The sequence below is a fragment of the Humulus lupulus genome, chromosome 5, assembly GCF_963169125.1.
Source record: "Humulus lupulus chromosome 5, drHumLupu1.1, whole genome shotgun sequence".
NCBI classification, from domain to species: Eukaryota; Viridiplantae; Streptophyta; class Magnoliopsida; order Rosales; family Cannabaceae; genus Humulus; species Humulus lupulus.
The window spans coordinates 13,764,989-13,780,646 of record NC_084797.1 but is presented as its reverse complement, the minus strand read 5'-3'; the positions used below and the strand labels follow the sequence as shown (position 1 = coordinate 13,780,646).

General features: G+C 34.4%; 2 long non-coding RNA genes across 2 annotated transcripts; both read left to right on the top strand.

Annotated features, from left to right (window-relative positions):
• The first annotated feature begins 4,516 nt into the window (after positions 1 to 4,516).
• LOC133780274 (uncharacterized) lies at positions 4,517 to 9,175 on the top strand. Its single transcript, XR_009869200.1, has 4 exons — positions 4,517 to 4,831; positions 4,944 to 5,054; positions 5,202 to 5,445; positions 8,829 to 9,175. It is a non-coding gene; the product is annotated as an uncharacterized LOC133780274 (long non-coding RNA).
• A 104-nt stretch (positions 9,176 to 9,279) lies between these two features.
• Positions 9,280 to 10,526, top strand: LOC133780273 (uncharacterized). The gene is made up of 3 exons (XR_009869199.1): positions 9,280 to 9,895; positions 9,970 to 10,024; positions 10,428 to 10,526. It is a non-coding gene; the product is annotated as an uncharacterized LOC133780273 (long non-coding RNA).
• Positions 10,527 to 15,658: the final 5,132 nt, after the last annotated feature.

Here is a 15,658-nt window from a genome sequence, read left to right as displayed (position 1 = left end):
CCGGGTCCTTGGTTCTTCCAATAGACTTTTAATTAATAAAATATAAATAAATCTAAATTACGATAATATGGCTATTATTCTGGGATATCTGAGAGATTCCCGCGACAGTTGAGAATGATTCGGGTTGAAGCTGTTACTGAGGACATTGGCAAGGACCTCTCGTCGATAAAGCACACCTCTAGCACACCTCTGGTCAGTATAGGCAAAACACTCCTCCATCACACCTCTGGTCTAGCAAAACACTTTACTGGTCATGCAAAACAAATGATTGGTCGTCCATGCACTCCACCGGTCGGCCAAATACTTCACTGGTCGGCCAAACACTTAACTGGTCGGCCAAACACTCCACTGGTCGGCCAAGACAGGTGACTAGTCTAGCAAAACACTTCTCTAGTCTAACATGACAAATCTCTGGTCTAACATGTCACATCTCTAGTTTAACATGACACTTGACTGGTCAGTCAAAAATCTTCACCAGTTGGACAGAAATTCTATCAAATCGGTCAAATCACTTTATCACAACTCCGAAGAGCCAACACATTTATTGACCATTAATGTGCCATTTATTAACCATGCATTGCCACTTGTCACTTTTGATTGCCACATCATCGAACTGAACTTTTGGGGATAACAAAGTGTCATTCTCTTATTGGGTCTATCTAAACCTTATAGTATAATAAATATCATCTTCATAATCAGCTATATTAATCAAACCTTATGTTATAATTAATATTCTTAAACTATATGTTAAACTTATAAAATCTATAAGTGTTGCTACGAGTGTCCAACTAAGTCCCGGCTTGAACCAAAATCCACAGTAATAAACATACTATAACTACTACTAGTTATTACTACTACTACTACCATTAGCTAAGTAAAGTTCTTGGACTCTACACAGTGCCTTCCTATCTTTTTCCTCCATTTTTTTTGTCAAGACTAGCTTTTCCTTTCAGAGCTTCCTCAAGTCCTTGTTGAACAAGAAGTGCCCTCATCTTCAATCGCCATAACTCAAAATCATTATGTCCAGTGAATTTCTCTACTTCATATTTAGCTGAAGCCATGATTGAATGGTCCACGCTCACTGCACCAATTTGTAGGGATCAATAAAGAAGCTCACCACATAAAAACAAACCTTCAAGAATCACAACTAAACAACCAAGTCAAAAGTAACAAGAACTCACAAACAAATCAGTGGAAAAACAGAACTGAAAAACACAATGCAAACACAGTCTTTTACGTGGTTCGAATTAGAGCCAAGACAACTCTAACCTACATCCACGGGCAATCACTTTTATTAGAACTTGATCTTCAACTTTCTTTGAATACAGATCTCACTATGCTCTCTTCTAGTACAAAATCTCTCAAATTACAAGTTTTTCTCTGTTTTTGGAATGAAATAAAACTATACAATAAAAGATATATATATATAGCAGTAGCAACCGACTATAGTAAGACTAACTGTTAAAAACATATTTATAAAAATAGAAGGCTGTTATAACAGAATTTTTACTGAGCCAAATTACTAACAATAAGTCTGGATTTTTTTTATAACAATATATAGATGTTATGAATACTACTATAATTAACTATTACATAATAGTATTTCTTTGCTATAACATACAAATAATGTCTACATATTAGAGCTGTAGCGACCCAAATTTGCTAATAAGACTTTGGGTCTTGATTAGCGCGCCTGGAGGGAAATAATTGGTTCATTATGATAATATATGTGTATTATATGAATTTATGGTTAGAATGCATGTTTAGGTGATTAAATGTGCATGTGGGCTCCATTTGGTAGTTAGGGGCAAATTGGAAATTTTTGCCCGTTGAGGGCATAAATGTAATATATGTGATATTTTCGATATAATAGTGATATATTTGTGATGCACGTTCCGAGACGGTCCTAGAGAGCTATTCCGCTTAAAGTCACAACGGGATTTTATACCCGGCTCGTGAGGAGCCTCGGGGTATCTCGAGATTATTATAAATTTAGTTGGGGACTTTTAATTAATGGTTAATGGTATTTTAGTAACTTGGGTAACTATAGGTAACTCTTGAGGATAGTTTTTTGCAAGGTATTAAGGAAAGGACTAAAGTGCCTTGAGGGTTAGTTAGAGACTAAAATAGAAATGAGGGTAGTTGGTTAATTAGGCTTTAGGAAGGAATAACCTTGGCTGAAGGATAGTCATTCACGTTTTTCTACACTTAGACAAAATTCAAGAATTCTGCTGAATGTTTGAGAAGAAGCAAGAAGGAAACGAAGAAGGGGTCTAGGGCTGAGATTGAAAGCTGAGTTTGGGGCAGCTAGAGTCAAGCTTAGGCCAAGATTTGTCCAGAGGTAAGGCATCATCTCTGAATTTTAGTTTCTTGCAAGTTTGATTTTGGAGATTAGGTTGAATATTGAAAGCTGGGTTTTGGCTTAGCAATTATAGAATTCAGCTAGAGAATCAAAGGGTGTCAAGCTTGGAAGTGGATTTGATGGTGGCTCAAGGTCAAATTCCATCTTGAGGTATGAATTCCATGCATATTTGAAAGTTTTTATTTGGTACGGTTTAAGATTTTTAAAGGGAGGTTTAAGTTTTGAAAGGCTTGGTTTAAGTTTCTGAAGTTTTAAACCAAATTATGAATTGTAGGTCTGATTGTGTGTTTGAGCTGGTTGATGATGTTTTTGAGTTGTTAGATGGTTTATTTGGGGGTTTTGAATTGAATTTGGGACTTAGGTATGCATTGGTATTGGTTTGGGAGTGTTTTGGCTTGGGGAAAACGTTGGGAGAAACCCAGATTTCTAGGTTTGCGAAGGGGCACCGCGGCCCTGTTCTTCTGCATCGTGGCGCTAGGCAACTTCTGGGGAATGGAGCCCTTCTGGGCGCTACGGCCCTCATTGGAAGGCACCGCGGCGCTAGGCCATTTCTGGGCAGGGGAAAATTCAGTTTTTAGGCTTTTGCCCAGGGGGCTCAGGGGACGCTTCTGCCACCTTGTGTGGGGATCCGGGAGGTCCCGAGAGCTCGGGATTGGTTTCAAGAGATGTTTTTAAATTGGTTAGTAATGGGGGGTGCTATTTATGTGTTGTGACTAGGTTCTCGGTGAGGCTCTGATTAGAGGACCGTGCTCAAGGGTTCAGTGCTCAAGAAGCTCGGGACACAGGTAAGAAAGCTGTTGTACCCATAGAGCAGGGCGAGGCCCATAGTTGTGTTGCAGGGCACGGCCTTATGTGATTATGTGTTGGGTGTAGTCCATTGATTATATTAGTATATGTTTAATTTATGTTTTAGTTATGTTGTGTATGCATATATGTGAATGATCGGCAAGGGTCGAGAATGGCGAAGGCCAGGAACGACAAGGGGCCGGGAGCAGCGTATAGCACGCGGAGTGCGAGCTGCCAGGGTGAGACCCTGAGGGATTCCTGGGATATCCTTACAGTGTAAACCGTAACTCAAGGTCTGGTAAAGTGCCTGAGACGGCATGGCCGTATGTGTTTAGCTTGTTGACAAATTGGTTATATGCTAAATGGTTCATATACATATGTTATATGTTTATGTTGAGTTTTCTTGCTGGGCTTTGGCTCACGGGTGCTCTGTGGTGCAGGTACGGGCAAGGAGAAATTCAACCGACCATGATTATGGAGAGCGTGACGCGACGCATACATGTCTGGTCTGCCTGGCTGCCACGGCCAGGGGTATTTTTGGAAGTTGTTTGTAAAGAACCCTATTTTGTCGTTTAGCCGACTTAAAGTATATATTTTGAGTTGTAAACATTTACAAATAGTCTTTTGGGATCCCAAATGTTAAATGTCTTATGAATTTCAGTAAATGGAATTATTTTTAAAGTTTATGTCTCTGTTTATGTTTTAATTACACATTTACCTTAAAATCTCGATTAGTGAGTTAAAAGCACGTTTAAAACTCACTTAGTAACGGCTCTAAGGAGGTAGGGCGTTACAAGAGCTATAAATATAATATGTTGAATGTTAAAATGATAATGTTTATAACACCTTTCAAATGTTATATATATTTTAGTAATGGATATTGTTTATGTTGACTAGCGTTTTGGTCAATGACATTGAGTCAATTTATACGATGAAATAAGAATTACACGTAAACGACACAAAGAATTTTATAGTGGTTCAGCCCCAAGAATTGGTAATGACCTACCTCCATTTGCACTTTTATTAATCAAAGAGGTCTCAAACTCAAGATCAAGAAGAAACAAGGTTCAACTGAGTTTCTTTAACTGAGAAAAGAATACAATTCGAAGGGTTTTGTATGTAAAGTGTGTACAAAATAAATCTCTATCCTTTTCTCTTATAACTTTCACTTAGGGTTAATGATTGAATGAACTCCCTATTTATAGAGATTCTTAGTGGGCTATGCACTACACCAAATACCCATTTCCATAACACATGAATATAATACTAATAAAAAAGTGTTATGCTAGAGTATAATGGGCCATTTGTGAAAAAAAAAGGGCGGTAATAAAAAAAGGGCGCCACTTAGATTTTTTTTTTCATTTTTGACCTCAAAATTTTTGAGACCCGATAGAGACCCAATTCTCATACTTTTTTCCCCTTCTCCTTCTCGTCTCTCTCTTCCCTTCGCCCTAGCCGCACTCCCGTAACCACCATCATCCTCAACTCCGACCACCTAACCACCATCCTCACACCCGTTTTTCTCCTAGCCAAGCTCCAAATCTCAGGCACCCGTGAAGCCAACCCCCGAACCAAGTGACCCCAGGTGCGAGCCCACCTCTGCGTGCCTTCGACCCAGTGGTCTCATCATTCTTGGAGATCGCCGTTGGACAAACTACCGAGACTGCCAGGCAGTTCTTGCAGGTTTCTCTATCTCTCTTTCTCAATTTGTACTTGCCTCCATTGGTCTTCTGGTTTATTTAATTTTGGTTGTGTTGAAATCAGAAGATTTTGATTGAGAATTGGGCTTTTGGAGATAATTTATGGAATTTTGTTGGGAGAACAGGCAACAAGTTGGAAGCTTGAGGAGGCTATTCAGCTTGGGATTTCCACTGCTCACTGATCGACTTCTACTACTATAGGCCAGGTTTGTACCAATCTTTTCACGTCTTTATATATATATATATATATGTATAAAGATAAGAATTTTGGGGAGCGAATCTTTGTTAGATCTTGTGATGGGTTGGTGATGGTGATTCTTAGTGTTGTTTACTGATAACCCTTTTTGTTGCAGCAATTTTCATGGCCGAGGATGTCGAGGAATTTGTTACTAGCATATCAGAGCTTTGGTGTAGTTTACGGGGACTTGGGTACTTCACCTCTTTATGTTTACTGAAGCACATTTTCTGGGAAGTTACAAAAACATATTAGCCAAGATGCAATCTTTGGTGCTTTTTCATTGATCTTTTGGACTCTTACTCTTATCCCTTTGCTTAAGTATGTCTTTGTCTTACTCAGTGCTGATGATAATGGTGAAGGTGAGTGTAATATCCAACATTTTCATTATACATTTTGTTTTATTATAAATCAGAGTTTTAATACATAAAATGTACAAGTTTACAAATTTAAGAAATAGTAATGGAAAAATAGTGTTTAAAATATCATTTTATGTTTTTAATGAGATTAAAGAGAGAGAAACTTGAGTAGTCAAGTATTGGACCCGAATGTCATATAATTTTAATTGGGGATTTTTATAAAATTAAGAAAGTTTTGCTAAAGGGCTTATTTGAAAAGAATTTTAGTATTTTGGGTCCAAGTGTAATTTAAAAAAAATAAATAAATAAAGAAAAGAAAAGGCTTCAGCCTTTCTTTTTACCCGAACCCCTCTCTCTCTCTCCTCAGAAACTCTCTCTCTCTCTCTCTCTCTCTCTCTCTCTCTCTCTCTCTCTCTCTCTCTCTCTCTCTCTGCGTGTTACTGTTGCCAACGACGCAGGAGTACTTTCCGGCCACCACTTTTAGCCACGCGCCGGACCGTTGGATTCAGAGGCCTCCGAACTATCGACCCACGCGGGAATCTAGAGCTCACTCGCCGATTAAACGCCTCAACCACTCGATTTAAGTTCGGCCACCCCGCGACTTCAAAGTTGCGATTCGGCCACCTCGGGCATCCGTTTGCCGATCCGTCACCACCATCGTGCTCCTCGTGTTGTGGGCTTTAAAACCCAATAACTTGTTCCTACATCTACCATAGTTGGGTGGTGGGCCCACCACGAGCCACCGCGATCCACCGTAGACCGACGGTCGAAACTTAGTGTTCGAGGTTCCGAAGTACGTTTTGAGTCTCAGAAAATCATCGTTTGACTTATTGTGGAACCCGATCATTTTGGTATAATTTCTTTAACCTATATATTGTGATTTAATTGTGATTGATTAGAGTAATTTTTATTATGTGTATTTATAGTATATAATTATATATTATTGATATATGGAATATTTTCTGTAATTTACTGGCTGTCTGGGATTATATATATTTTTGATACAGGTTTTGATTTTGGAATTGTCCACTTTATAGCCGTTGTGCTGTCCAATTTTCTAGAAAATATTAGATATTAAATAAAGTATAAAAATACATATTTAATTGATTTTATATTAATATGGAAATTATTATGATTAAGTAATTTTAATTATTATTGTTATTATTTTGTTAAGTAAATCAAGAATACAGATTCATATATATATATATATATATGAAAAGTATGATTTATAGTAAACATATTATCTAACCATTATTATTGTATATTAATATTTTATTAATATTTGAATATTAAAATAATATCAAATATTAGTTTCTTACAGTTATTGATATTTGTAAGACCAGTGAATTTTGGAGAAAGTATATTTATTATATCACTGAAATTGATATTATGACTAATTAATAATAATATAAATATTTATATTTATATTATTATCATTATATTGATTATTACAACTTTATGTTAAAAATATGATTTCTTTTATAAAATGACTATTTGAATATATATACATCCATATACGTATTGCTATTGAAGTATTTTGTTATTAATATCGAAATAAGTTTAATTATAGACGATAATTATTATTTTTGTTGGGATTATTATTATTATTATCATAAGAGTACATTATCTTATGAGCAAGGTTTAAAGCATGGTTTTATATGAAGAGTTATTTGCATTACGTTGATAATAATTATTATTATCATTTATATAGTTTCTGGTATTATTAATATACACTATCAATAGTGTATATTTATGATTTTGATAGAATTTAATAAATGATGTGCCTTGAATAGGATTTGTATGGATTTGATTGATTGACTCTTGGTGAGGAATTTTAAAATAAGCTAAGGACCTAAGGTAAGTAAATCTCACCTTTTGTGCTTAAGTGTAAGATGCATGACTACATTGATTGTGTACATCTGATGAGTTAAGTATGGTATGATGATGATGCATATGATAAGTATGTGAAAAATGGTTATATGAACACCATAAGGGTGTTGTGTGATATGTAATTGATGAATTCTGTGATATGTGAAAGATGTCTTACTTGGCTAAGAATGATATGAATTATGTGCAAGTATGTGTTCTTATGTTGATGGATATGTGGATTACTCTATGTTCATGATTTGTTATATGTTATGATATATGAAGCGTTTAAGTTTTTAGGCTGGAAACCTTAGACCTGAGCCATAGCTCTACGTTAAGGTATAACAACGCCACCAACCCAAAGCTTCATGTATTATGACTAAAGATGTTTTGAGTTATATGAGATGTGATACAATGCCTTGATTGAATACCATCAACATGAGTCATGAACATGAACATTGGCATTTCAGCATCAGCATGTATGCATGGCATGTACAGTTATGAGATACATTATTATGTGATATAAGACCATGCATATGAATATGAGAAAAGTTATGAAATGCCTTGAAAAGTCTTATGTAAAGTTAAACATTTTAATGACACAAGGCTTAAGCAAAGTGATAATAAGATGTTAAAAAGGGTGCCACTGTTTCGATGAAGCAATTAAGTAAGTGTAATGAAGAAGACGGAGGTCTATAAGACTTATAGTGGCTGCCCACTAGTGTGGGCTAGGTCAGAGTTGACCATTCAGATATGTTTGCCATGTTTCCGTCTTTCTCCTCCATATGTGTAATAAGTATGGCAGCTATGGCAACGATGAAATGAGTGTTATGATGAGCCTAGCTGAGATGATGGCTAGCCGGAGGAGAACCCATGGGATTTTATATGATATGTGTAACAAGCCCTGCAGGCATTGGCTGAATCAAACAGTGTGCACAAGTGATATTGGGCCCATAAAAATGTGAAACTAAAAGAAAGAGCATAAAAGTAAAGTTTGAAAGTGCTTGAGCAATAAATGAATTGCATAAGTATATAAGTCAGCATATTAGTATATGTGCACTACAAACTCACGACATTCATGTGTATGTGTATGCATGAGATTTGCTTACTGAGCGTTAGCTCATTATGTTATTTTCCAACATTTTTCCAGGTGTGGCTTTAGCTGTTGAGCAACTTGTGGAGCACGGACTCAGTAGCAATGCAATAATGGTTTAGAATTTTAATATGGCTGCCTTAAATTTAAAGTATTCATACGTGTAATAATTTCTACTAATAAGTTTATATAAAAGTTTAAAATTTTTCTGTATTTCTTCGTATCATTTTATTTAATCCTTTTAGTCAAGTGCCTAACATACTCGTAAACTCTAGAATTACGAGTATGTGGCGAACGTACCCTACCTAAGGGACGTTACAGTGAGTGTTTTGTTTCCTCCCTTTTCATTCAATTTTATTCAATTCAATTCAATTTCAATTTCAGTTTTTGTTTCATTTTGATTCATTTCAATTCAAGTCATTTTCAGGTGGGACCTTTGCTCTTTACTCACTGCTTTGCCACCATGCTAAGTTTAGTTTGCTTCCCAACCAGCAAGCAGCTGATGAAGAGCTCACTGCCTATAAATATGGTCCATCTTCTCAGCATGCTAGTTCGTATAAATATGGTCAATAACTGCTCTAAACAAGTCGGTATCCATATTCACATCCCAAATTTTGAAATTCACATATAAATATATGTTTATATTCTGTATTTAAGTTTGTGAAGCGGGTTTCTGTGTTTTTTCGAGTTCAGGTCATTGAAATGGACAATGGCGGAACCAAGCGAGTTGACTCAGCACATTGAGTCTTACGTTGACACGTCTCACTCCCAGACTCAACAGGTTCGCGTTCACATCCCCTGCTCTTGCTAATTTTGGGTGAAGTTATTGTATTACCATCTGTTTCTTATTAGTGCATTCCTTTGTTGTGGAAGTGAGAAAAGTACTATGCAAAAACCAAAACTCTGGCTAGTATGTGACATTATTTGATTAATTGAGCTGGGAGTAGAAACAAAATGTTGTCGTTGGTGATAATAATGGTTTAAATTTTGTGTGATTAATATTTATTTTAATTTTATTGAGAAAGTAATTTGATCACTGCTATTTTTCTAGTTGCCTCTGCTTCTTTGATGGGAATGTTGGCTCTGCTACTAATGTCGTCTTTTTTTTTTCTGCAAGTGATTTAGGTCAAGTTCTTTCGAAAAATATTTATATCTTCGTTATTTTATTTTTTGCTGTAAACTGTAAGCAGTTTTATCTTCAATAACAATTTAAGTCTGAGATGTATGCCAAAGCATTTTTATACAATTGAGAATTACTTAATCTAACGTGCAACTTTAACTTGTAAGATTTCACCTACAAATAAGTAAATAAAAATTGTATTGAAGGCTGAGGCAATTGCTTTATGCGTTTTGATACTTATCTTCGTGGTGCTTTATATATTTTACTCAAGGATAAGTATACTCAGTTCTATTATTTGTGTGTTACTGCAAGCTGCAAGTTTGGATTCTATCACTTCACTCGTTAAGAATGACTTGATAACTATTGAAACACTGGTAAGAATAAATTACCTTCTTGTCAGCTATAATTAATTGATTTATGTTCTTATATCTAGTTTTTTGTAATTTAGGTCAAAGAGATGGAAATGTATCTGACCACTTCAGATAATGTCATTTGAGCTAGAGGTAAGTTGAAGTTGAATTCATTAAAAATTAACAAAGATTTAGATTTTTGTTTAAATGGTGTTCACTCCACAACTATTACAAAGTTGGAAACATAGTGGTCACATTTTGTATTGCATAGTGATTTTGGTAAATATGGCCCCATAGATTCTACTTTTAGTTTAGACTATACTAGTGAATTTTTACTCTAAACTTTAAAAGTTCATTCTTCTTACTATTTTGGAAACTGCTGTTCTGTTTGTGCTTCTTTTTGAGTAGCATTGTTATTTTTCCTTGGTATATCTGCATTGTACAACAGGTGCTTCAGTTTATTCCTAGCAGTTAACCACTTTCTTTCTTTTTTCCCATAAGTTTTTATCTATTTAATTTAATCTGAAAATCTCATAGATTATGTCCTCATCTTCAGGTACCCTTCTTCTTGCGGAAGTTCTTGGACGTCTTGCTTCAAAGCCACTAGGCAGTGCTATCATTCATAGCTTAATTGGATTCTTCACAGATTGGCTGGTGAGTTGGTGCTCTTTCCCTATGCAATTTGTTTGTTTTAAGTCGGTTTGATGGTGAAGCACATTGTCACAAGAGCTAATTCTTTGATTAAACTCTTAACTTTTGTTGTTAATGTATTATTTTGTAATGATATTAGGCAGATTTGAGAGCATTACGTGGGGCTCTTGTTGGGTGCTTAGCATTACTAAGGAGAAAAAGTGATGTTGGTGTAGTCTCTGCCACTAATGCAAAAGCAGTTGCTGAGGTGTACTTAAAGACCCTACAGGTGCAGTCTTTAGGTCAGCATGACAGGAAGGTAAGAATCCAAATGCATGAATTTTAATCAAGAAAAAAAAAAAGAACTACTTGCCTTCATGTATAGCCACTGCCCTTTTACAAAATTTAACGTCAAAGCATTGTTGCAGCTTTGTTTTCAGCTTCTGGAATGTGTCTTAGAATGCTATTCCAATGAGGTTGCTTCCTTGGTATTCTTTCCAAACTCACTCTCAAATTAGTTGCTGGATTTTTATTGTTCTATTTTCCATTTTATCACTTATTCTCAACTGATTTGTAATTTGAATGTCATTGTTTATACCAATAGTTTAAAGTTGTAAAATTACAAATTGTTTTCATTCATTTCATATTTCAGCTAGATGCTTACATTCCTTCAACATAATGATTTTAGAGTTTATTCTTTGTGTTCTTTTTCTCTTTATAACTCTGGTCAAATAGATGTCAATAGAACAAAGAATTCCCTTATAATTCTTTTTCTCTTAACATATTCATCTTTTTTTTGTTATTTTTTTCCCATTTTCTATCTTAATTTTTTTTTTTGCCGTTATTAAGGATGAACTCCTTCTATATGGAATCTGTGAAGATGTTGATGGAGAGAAGGATCCTCATTTCTTGTTGCTAGCATTTGACATCATTCGTGCACTGATTCGACTATTTCCAGATCCTAATGGGCTGCTAGAAAAAATTTCTGGAGAGCTTTTTGAAACTTTGAGCAGTTACTTTCCCATTCATTTTACTCATGTATGCAAACCTTACCCTCACTATACATGCGAATTTATTATTTATTTATTGAAAAAAAATTCTAAGCAAGCTTTTCCCTTTTGGTTTGCTTTTGTTTCTTTGGTTAGTATTCAGATCATGCGATGAATGCTATCATTGATTATGAGGTGCTATCCTTTTTGTTTTTGTACTTCTTTTCACATGTTTTTCTTCTTAACGTTATCCAGCCAAAAGGAGAGGACACTGATGTCAAAAGAGATGATCTTGCAAGGGCTCTAATGGTATGCCGTAATTGAATGTGATGCTCCATTGTTATAGTATTTGTAGGTGTTGAATTTATCTATGCTCTTTGTTATGATCTTTCGGTTACCAAACTTTATCATTCTAACAATGGAGCACTTGTAATACCCATGGTAACAATGTCGTAATTGGCATAAAGCACTTGGTAATTTCATGGTCTAGTCTATCACATAAAATGGAAAATAATCCTTCTTTTTTTTCTTTTTTTGGAATTCTCTCATCTGCTTGAATTATAAATCATTCCTTAATATTTACACATATAGTTCTATGGAATCTTTTTGCATGACCAGATTATCTTTATTAAGTTATTCTAATTTGTTCTTGCTGTGATTTCCCCCTTTCATGTTTCCAATTAGGGGTTTTCTCTATCTGGATTCCTATTGCAATATTATTCCTTAGTTTAGCATATGGGTACTGCCTTAGGGAAGATAAAGTATATATGTGTATATCTATATATATATATATTTATATTGGAATTGGTGAGCACAATAAGAAATTTAATAGAAGTAGAAAACTGTTACAAGATGCATAAGTATTTCTGGTGAAGATGACTTATGAGTGTTTTTAATCAATTGAGTAATTTCTCTTTGGTGCTTGAACCAAATTTATCATAATTTTTTTTTTATGATTTGAGCCTTGAGACAAGCTGGGAGGAGCACTTTTATACTTGCCATAAATTACAAGGGTTGTAAGAGCACGTTTATACAAATAACCAAATTGTACTATTTTTTTGTTCTGTAGGTAGCTTTCTCATCAACACCTCTTCTTGAGCCATATGTCATTCCCTTGCTTCTTGAAAAACTCTCTTCTTCTCTGCCATCATCAAAGGTTGGTGCCATCACAAATAATTTATATGATTACATAGGCAACAGAATTAATTTTTTTGTTGTAGAAAGTATATTTGTATCAATTTTCATGCTGACTCTTTATGTTTGAAGGTTGATTCTTTAAAGTATCTGAGTTATTTCTCATTGAAGTATGGAGCAGACAGGATGGCCAAACATGCTTGAGCTATTTGGAGTTCAATTAAAAGTGAAATGAGTACTTCAGTAAAAGAGCCTACTGAAGTTGTTACATCAGAATCAATAAATGGTCTTGGGTTTCAGGAAAATGAAATTGCAGCAGAAGCTTTAGTGCTTCTGGGAAAAGTTGTCTTGCAAAATGCTTATTCGAGATCCCAATAGGTGGATATCTGCACATGATGTTTTGTGTGAGTTTCTGTCACTGGTTTGCTTTCATAATTACAATTTTTGTGTTTGACCTGTGTTGCTACTGAAATTAAAGGGTTGCAATTATTGTTTAGCAAAGCTTTTTGGAAAAGCATCTGTTATTCATTTCATCTGCTTTATAAATAATTATTCTCATCATTTTTGTTCAACAATTGTCATAATTGTTTGCCACTGCCTTCACAGATTATAACATGTGTATATTGACAATCATTTTAATTTTAATTGTCTAACCTTTTTGCAGACATATGAAAGATCCTATATTCAAAAGTGGATAGACATACCTGGCAGTACCAGGGATTGCGTGTCCTCGTCCAGTAACAGGTCTACTCTAGTTATCCATTTTCTCAAGTAGGACTAGTTATTTTTATTTTTTAATATAATGAAGAAATCTACTTTTAGGTTGGTGATTTATGGCTTGTTCGGAGATTCAAATGGCTGTAAAGAATGAAGATTATGTAACTATATGGGTGTCTAAGATATGGAAAGACAGTCACTTAACATTTTCAGTATGCGACTTCTAGGGGCTTAGGTTTGTTTTCTATATACTTAATTTCTCTGCCAGAACATTATTTTGCTATAGGACATAATTTCTTTTAGGCATATAAATCAATATCATTAATGCTCAATGCCCTTGGTATACAAATGTGTATATATATATATTTATATACAAGAGAAAGTTTAATTGAGTTCAAATATATCACTGAGAATTTTGTTGCTGTAGATGGGAATGCTTGATTTTTTTTTTTTTTTACTTTTGATAATTGGAATGATGGTGGGAACCAAGATATAAAAACATTTTAAAGTTAGATACTTATAGTCTACAGAAGAAGAGACTAAAGAAAGCATTAATATTCATGTACAGAGTCATTTGTTATCATAAGACATTTTACTATCCAAAAAGATAACATGAACCTCATGCTTATATAGGATCCACATTTAGCTGCTGAGCCACAGTGTTTCTTGAAGATTTACATAGTCATCTCTTTTTTCTTTTTTTTTTAAAAAGATTTACAGTCATCTTGCTGTTTTATTATTATTTTTTAATTGAAATCATTTTCAAACAAAATACTTCTCTTACATTTCCTTTGTGTTTATATTGGTCAGAAACTTTACCAATGAAGGGGTTGACATTAAATTGCATGGACCGTAAATTTGAAGCATATGAGCTTGTTCGGCAAGGATTAAAGGTGAGGGTGTTGTCTAAAATTTTAATGTTCTATTTTGTTTTCAAAATCAGTAGGGTCTTTAGTTCTCTAAGGCTTTTTTGTCTCTTTGCAGAATGATCTTAAAAGTAATGTATGCTGGCATGTTTATGGTCTTCTTTATCGGTCCGATAGAGAATAGAGGGAGGCAATCAAATGCTATAGAAATGCACTGAGGATCGATCCAGACAATATTGAAATTTTGCGGGATCTGTCACTATTGCAGGTATGCTTTTGATGTTAATTTTCTTCTTTTAGAGACTTATGCTCTGTTGGTAACTTAAAAACAATATTGAAGTTTATCACTTATATTTTCTGTTTCAAAGTTAACTGGAATACATGACACTTGTTAAATATAGCTGCTAATATCATGCTTGTTTATTCGTTGGAAGTTAATACAGTCCATCCGTTGCTTTTAGAAAATGTTATTCCTCTCTTTTGTACATGTGTTTAAGTATTATATATGTATACAAACAATACTTTTTTTTTCTTTCTATACAACATATGTAAATATGTAAGAATAGTTCCTCTTTACATTTTCAGTGGATAAATTCTTCTTGGTTGTGTGTTTGGGTTATTAAATTTGAGTATAAGTCTTGTTAGTCATTGGTTTGCTTCTTCATGGTGTGAGGTTGTTTACAGTTTATAGATTTCTGTATTGTTTTTCCTTGTTTTGGTTTTGTCGAGTGAATTAGACTTATCTTTTTCCTGCTCTCTTTATATATTGTATGTATGAACAGTCAATCATGTTTCTGTTATACTGAAGCAGATGATCTAAGCAACATGATTTTAGATTTGTGGTCACTGAACGTATCATAATATTATAAAACTATCTCCTTGCTTTTAGATTTTAGTTGTGAATGGTGAATGCTCTAATTTTCTCTAATTTTTTATCTTGCAAGTGCTTTTTTAGTCTGGCACATGGTTTTGTTGCCAGAGGCATTCTTTTTTAGTGATGTTGCTTCATTCGTTGCTTTGCATGGTAGTACATCTTGCTATACCCTGCTGTTTCGTCAAGTTTTAGAGTTATTACAAATTTAATTTAAACTTTATATGCTTACAGGTGGAAACTAGCTTAAGTCTTATGTTCTTAATAATAAAAGGACTTTTTTTTTACAATGTGCAGGTATATTGAGATGATTTCTTTGGAGCAATTCTTGACAACATTTGTAGTTGACGCCTTTAGAATGGAAGAATGTATTTCACTAATTTTTTTATACATTTCTTGTTTTGTATTTAGTGATAAAGGAATTTGAATTGGGCATAAATTATGTTGTAATATGATTTCTTAAGCCTAGACTAGTAGACTAAATATTGTAATTACATTTTGAGTAATTAAAAAAAATCTATTTATGTTACCTTATTTGGCTTCAACTTTCATATTTGTTTTCCTAGTTTTGTGTAAGTAA